Raw genomic sequence first — 6,000 nt, 5'->3', positions numbered from 1 at the left:
ATATAGTCTAGTTGCACACACATTGATGTTTAGTTGGCAGAAGGACTATTGACAAACACATATGCTCAGTTGGCGCAACATGTAGTCTAGTTGCACACATATTGATGTTTAGTTGGCAGGAAGACTAGTTCATCGAAACATCCCCATGCGGGATCTACTTTTGAAGAGCACGTCGCGAGGGTTTCAACGGTGAAAACTGATCTGAATTTCGACACGCGGTTTAGAAGATATGTCTTTTATAATTTTGAAAACCAAAAATTAATGCACAAGAGACGAACGGGTGGAACATTAATGCATCGGCATACAAGTACTAGACGCATGCATGCAGCGGCTGCCCAAACGGTGAGACGGGTGGCCGTTTCCTTTTTCTAAACGTGAAAGGGATAGGTACTTACCTTATTTGACCGGCCGCTGGATCGCGCCCAACAATATATCCCTTTGTTTTATTGTTAAGTGCTCTTACACTTACATTTCAGGCTCTCAAACTTCTGTCTGTATTAGCCGTCATTCGCTGGGATGACAAGCCAGATAGGATTGAAAACATTCTGACTTCCACACTTCTAGATGGTTCTGTTGAATCAAAGAGTTCAAGCGCTTCTTCTGGTGGCCCACTTGCTTCAACTACCTGGGACGAGGTACCTTCGTGTTTATTTGTTCTCCATGCAGCAAAAAGTGGAATTGCTTATACCGAGGATCCATCACTTTGCCAAACAACTGAAACAGGTTCATCCAGAACATACACTTATTACTCCAGCTCAGTGCAAGTCAGTGTGCAAGCAAATTTTCAACAATTAGTACTGAATTATTAGAAGTTAGTACTGATCTATTGAGTGTTGAATACACAATTCTTAAGCTTGTCATTGTAAACCTATTGCAATACTTGCTTATTTATTGTCGATTCCATCCTCTTTTGAAAAAAATATTCTGAATGCTCAAAATTTATCTCATATATGTTGTATTCTTGGTCCATTTGTTTTACAAAACATAAAAAATTGGTCTGTTTGTGCAGGACGTCGGTAAACACCGGCGTAAGAAGAGCAGGCTACTAGCGAGAGTCGTCCAAGAGGGAAGAGAGAGGGAGGAGGAAGATACGTCCGTGCGCGCGGGTGCTACTGGTTAATCTGTGCTAATACTCCAGTGGACTGTCTGCTAATGCTAGACTGTGCCTTGCATCTATTCTTTATATATAAACTATTTATCTGAACTTTTTTTTTGACGGAGCTACGGCGGGCTTACGCCGGCCTGAACCATTTCCATTATCATAGTTAAGACTGAGATACAAACACAATGGCTACACAAGTGTAGCACCCAACACACACAAGAAGGAATAAGAGACAACAGAGAAGAACCAGGAAACAAGCTACGACAAGTAGCTGACACCAAGAACTTAGCACCCACCACCACTAGGCTAACCGAGAAGAGCAAGAGCTAGCTTTGATGGATCAGCCGAAAGGAAATTCGTTGCCGAGAAGACGAAGAGAAGAAGTCACCCGCTGCCCTGCGATCACTCACACCTTGAAGAGCTAGGAAGTCACAGTCGCCATCGAAGGGCATCCCATTGCCTAGCCACGTCGCGACAGAGAGAGCCACTGACCATGCCGAAGGGCAATGCTCCGCCGAGACAGCCCCTGCACCTCCTCTAGGCCACACCATGGCCACCATCACAAATAGAGGGAGCCAGAGCACTATGCGAAGCAACAAAACCTCACGCGCCGTCGAAGGGCACCGAACACCGAGACATCACCGTCCCCACGAGCCCCCATAAGAGGTCAACCAACAGCATCAGGATGACCAAGGCACCAGTCGCCGCCAAAGACCACTTCCATCACCATCACCGAGCATTCCAACCACCCAACAACCTCTGTTACCCAGACATCGAGCAACCAACAGCGAATTTCGTGGCTCCAAAAAAACAACGCCCCCAAGGGAAAGAACGACATTGAGATGCCATCGTTGTCCGAACCAATAAAGGATCTAAGGCTTTCGCCCGGAGCACACGAATGAGCAGGTGGCATCAGCTCCCCAATGACCCTTCAAGAAGGGAAATGGCACCCAAAGGCGTCGCCGTCATCGTTGCCGACAAGGTCGGCACAAGGCTTTCGCCTGAAGCATCCCCAACCTGGTCGTCTCCGCAGATGCCAACGCTTGATTCCAGCAACACAAGACCACCCCATCCCATGCTAGTCACGGCGAGCGTCCCCGCCAGGTCCAGCAAGAAGCTCCGAAGACACGACCGCTCACCTCGAGCATCCGCACAAAAAGGAGTTAGAGCAACCTTGGCTGCCACCAGCACCCAACCTCCCACCACCGGCCACACGTCTCCACCACCGCCACATCATGCCCCGCCGGCAGCATCCACCGTCGACCCCCCGGCCGTGGCCACGGAAAACCGCCGCCCGAGCAAGCTGCTGCCCTAGGAAAGGCCGGATCTGTACGCCATGAAGCCTCACAGACCAAGCAGAGCAGCTCACCTTCGCCACCACGCTGTCCGTGCCACCACGCCGCACCGCCCAACATCTCCGCCCCGCCATCATCCTCCGGACACGGCCACCGAGAGCACCGGCAGAGCGAGTGAGCCGCTGCTCAAGGGGAGCCAGATCTGGGCATGGAGCTCCCCCAGATTGATGCGGCTGACCCGGACCACCGCCGCCCACGCCACCGTGCCGCTCGCGCCGCCTCCAAGCGCCACCGCCGCCGGCGCGCGCCCCAGGCCGCACGCAAGCCCCCGCCGCCAGTGGAGCGTCCCCGCGCCGCGCCATCCGAGCGAGAGGAGGAGAGCCGTCCCCGCCGCCGTCGGCGCCGCGCGGGATTTTCCCGGCAACGCCCTCCGGCGGCGACGGGAGGAGGAGGAGGAAGGGAGGGGGACTGCTGCGGTGGCGGCTAGGGTTCCTCCCGGGTCGCCCACGGGAGCGACACGGGAGGGGAGCGCGACTTATCTGAACTCTTTCATTCTTACCTGATGAGAAAACTAAGATGTGCAGATGCATGGTGTTTATCTTATGTCCATACTGTTTTCAGTTAGCTTCTAAGAATATGGTATAATACATTAGAAAATATTACATCGTGCAGGCATCCAACTTGGAATGACTCATGAATTCCGCTGAAAGTACACTCGCTCTAATTAACCTTCCAATGGAATTGCTTGAGTTTCTGCTGGGATCGCACAAATGGCCTGCTGCTCGGTGTTCAGTGTGTTGTTTGATGAGCACTTGGGTGCTTTGTGGCCTAGGCGCCCAGCGGAGCAAGTGCCGGGTCCCGAGTGGCCTACTAAACTATGTTTTCTTAGCTCTACTGATTAGCGTCGGTGAACTAAGATTAATCTGGATGTGTGCAAGATATGCATTGTTTAGCAAGAGGAATTGTAGTTATTAAATTGTTTTGTGCCATCTGAAAGGGAAACTGATATTGTCATCCGAGGAAGCTAACATTCTTTCTCAAAAGTGCAGGGTTTCCTTTGTTTTTGCTTGGCCACTAAACTGCACGCCACTATGGCCTTTGTATGTTCTTTTGAAGAATGGATGTTTCCTGCTTACTGTACATCATGCTACGACTACACGCATGTGGTAAGTTGTTTAGCAAGAAGGCAACTTAAATTACTTTCAGTACTCTTCAGTGCAGATCGGTAAGTTGTTTATCTTACTTTCACTTTTAAATTGTTTGCTGAATCACTACACACATGTGGTCCCTACTGCATTTCTCTTAATTATAAGATGTTATCATTAGGTTTTGAGAGTGGATTTTCTACTCTAGGGTGTACCACACCTGAGTATGCAAACAATTGGAAAAACGTGATCAAACAAAGTCGAAAAAATCTGAAAATTTTAGACATTAGACTTTATCACACGTCTCATGGTTTTGTAACTTATGACTTGGAAGATTTTTGCCATGAAAGTGGCAAAGTCCTTTCATTTTCCTTCTGTACTGTAACATTTGACAGAAAGTATGTGTTGTGTTGTTCTCAATGGGCTGGCACAGTTACAGCCAAAGGCTATGTTTACAAAAAGAAATTAATGATTCAAAGAAGAGGAGCAGAGGGTGTACGATATTTACCTCAAGGTGATGAATCAGTGAATCGGGGGACTTATTTTTCGGTGACGCCAGCGGGGCATTCCATTTCCTCTTCGGTATGCTGACTCTGATCTCCAGAATTTTGGATGCTTCTTTAGTAGTCTATTTAAATGGGCAATTGTTTTTACCGGTTGGTACACGTTTTCTTTCAATATGCACTCTCATATACTTTTTCTGTTCTGGAAAGTGATTTATTGATGGCACAAGGGAATCATTGAAACAATGTCTTCTCATCAAGGATTGGACTGTGTTCTCATTATAGAACATAATTTATTATGTGACGCATTTGCCATTGCAACATCTTGTGCAGGGTATATTTTTCCACTAAACTGAACTGCGTCGCATACAAATTGTATGTAATACCCCCTTCTCCATAAATAAATGACATCTGCTTGGGCAATAGGTCGTGCAAGCATCGCCTCCTCCCGGTCTTCGGCACTCCTGCAGGAATTGAGCGCCAGTGTGGTCGAGCCACATAGAACACCAACAAGTGACAACAGCACACCATCCCGTAAGTTATTTTGGCTGATGTTTCAATAAATTTGAAAGTGGAGATCTGCATGTGTATATAACATATTCTTGTCCTCGTGGGAATTCAAGTTGCTATTCTTCATAGCATTAAACACGCTGAATTTTACAGGAATATTGATAGAAGGATTCTATAAATTTATTTATGACTTTATGATCTTGTTTTTATTATAAATTATGGTTTAATTTGTACCTTGCAAACTGTGCAAGTAAAATATCACTTATTTAAGAGCCAGCGAGTGTTGTTAAAATGTGGCTGATTACCTTTTAAATGTTTTACAGGATTCAATGATATATGTGTATACTTCCATGTCTACTTGATTCTTTTATACAGAGTTTGGGGAATGACCAGAACGTGGCTTGCTTTACATGATGTTCATACTACGGATTGTGGAGGCATGGTTTCCTTCAAGGAGTGGTGGCGCAGCAACGCTTCCGGGAGGTCGCAATCTCGAAGGGCGCTTGTTTTCCTTATGTTTCTTATCTATTGGGAAATCTAGAACGAGCGAAATGCTCGGGTGTTCAGCAACAACGCGATTCCGTCCGGTGTGCTTGTGACACACATCAAAGCGGAGGCATCGTTGTGGTGCCTTGCCGAGCGAAATATATGTGTAATAATGCTGCGAGAGTGATGCTTGTAATTTGGCCTTTGGCCTAGATTCTTAAAATCTTCTTCTTATTCAATGAAATGCCAAGCATTTTGACTTCTTTCAATAAAAAATATGGACCCAGATGTAGCGTCTGATGGCTGGTTTTTAAAGATGTCTTATAAAGTTGTGAACTTCTACGAGAAAAGGCTTGTGAGTGGAATTAATGAGTATGGCGCTTGTGATGCATCCTCCATAGGTCTTTCGCAATCACTCATTCTTCTGTTATTATGGGTAAATGGTTGTCCAAATTCAAAATACACAACATATTTTAGGTTGCATACATCTGTGTGTTACAATCTATTTCTATCATATGTTTTCAGCTGTTCCATTGTATGCATGCACATTGGAAGGCATAAATTAATGTTGGCTGGTTGCCTGAGAAATAAAAAAGGCTAAAATCTTGAGTTGTATGAAGCATGGTTGTTTTCTTGAAGTTTCTGAAGGAATGTATACCATTGACTGCGAGGAATCATTCATTCCATTAGAATGGGAGTAGAGCACTCTTAGAGGGAATTCGGCAGAGTGTAAGTACACATGAGAGGTGTCTTTTTATTGATAGAGGAAGGGCGAGAGCACGACACTTCTACAGGAAAAAGAAAGAAAATGGAATAAAAAGATGAAAAACTAAGAGAAGAATGCTATGATCCCATGATAAGATGTCGGCCACCAGCGAGCGCCCACATGAGCAAACCTATAGTAGATCCTAAGACACATAATATTTGATTAATGGGCATAATTGGATTAGGAGTTCAGA

The 6,000-nt window shown here is 46.0% G+C and overlaps 1 long non-coding RNA gene across 2 annotated transcripts; it reads left to right on the top strand.

Moving 5' to 3' along the window:
• Window positions 1–1,212: 1,212 nt before the first annotated feature.
• Window positions 1,213–5,897, top strand: LOC141022146 (uncharacterized). Of its 2 annotated transcripts, none has more exons than XR_012183168.1 (3): window positions 1,213–3,563; window positions 3,976–4,579; window positions 4,931–5,897. It is a non-coding gene; the product is annotated as an uncharacterized lncRNA (long non-coding RNA). The 2 variants fall into 2 exon arrangements; XR_012183167.1 differs by having other exon boundaries at window positions 1,219–4,379; window positions 4,472–4,579.
• Window positions 5,898–6,000: the final 103 nt, after the last annotated feature.

Source organism: Aegilops tauschii, chromosome 5, assembly GCF_002575655.3.
Source record: "Aegilops tauschii subsp. strangulata cultivar AL8/78 chromosome 5, Aet v6.0, whole genome shotgun sequence".
NCBI classification, from domain to species: domain Eukaryota; kingdom Viridiplantae; phylum Streptophyta; class Magnoliopsida; order Poales; family Poaceae; genus Aegilops; species Aegilops tauschii.
This window is presented reverse-complemented; position numbering and strand designations above follow the sequence as displayed.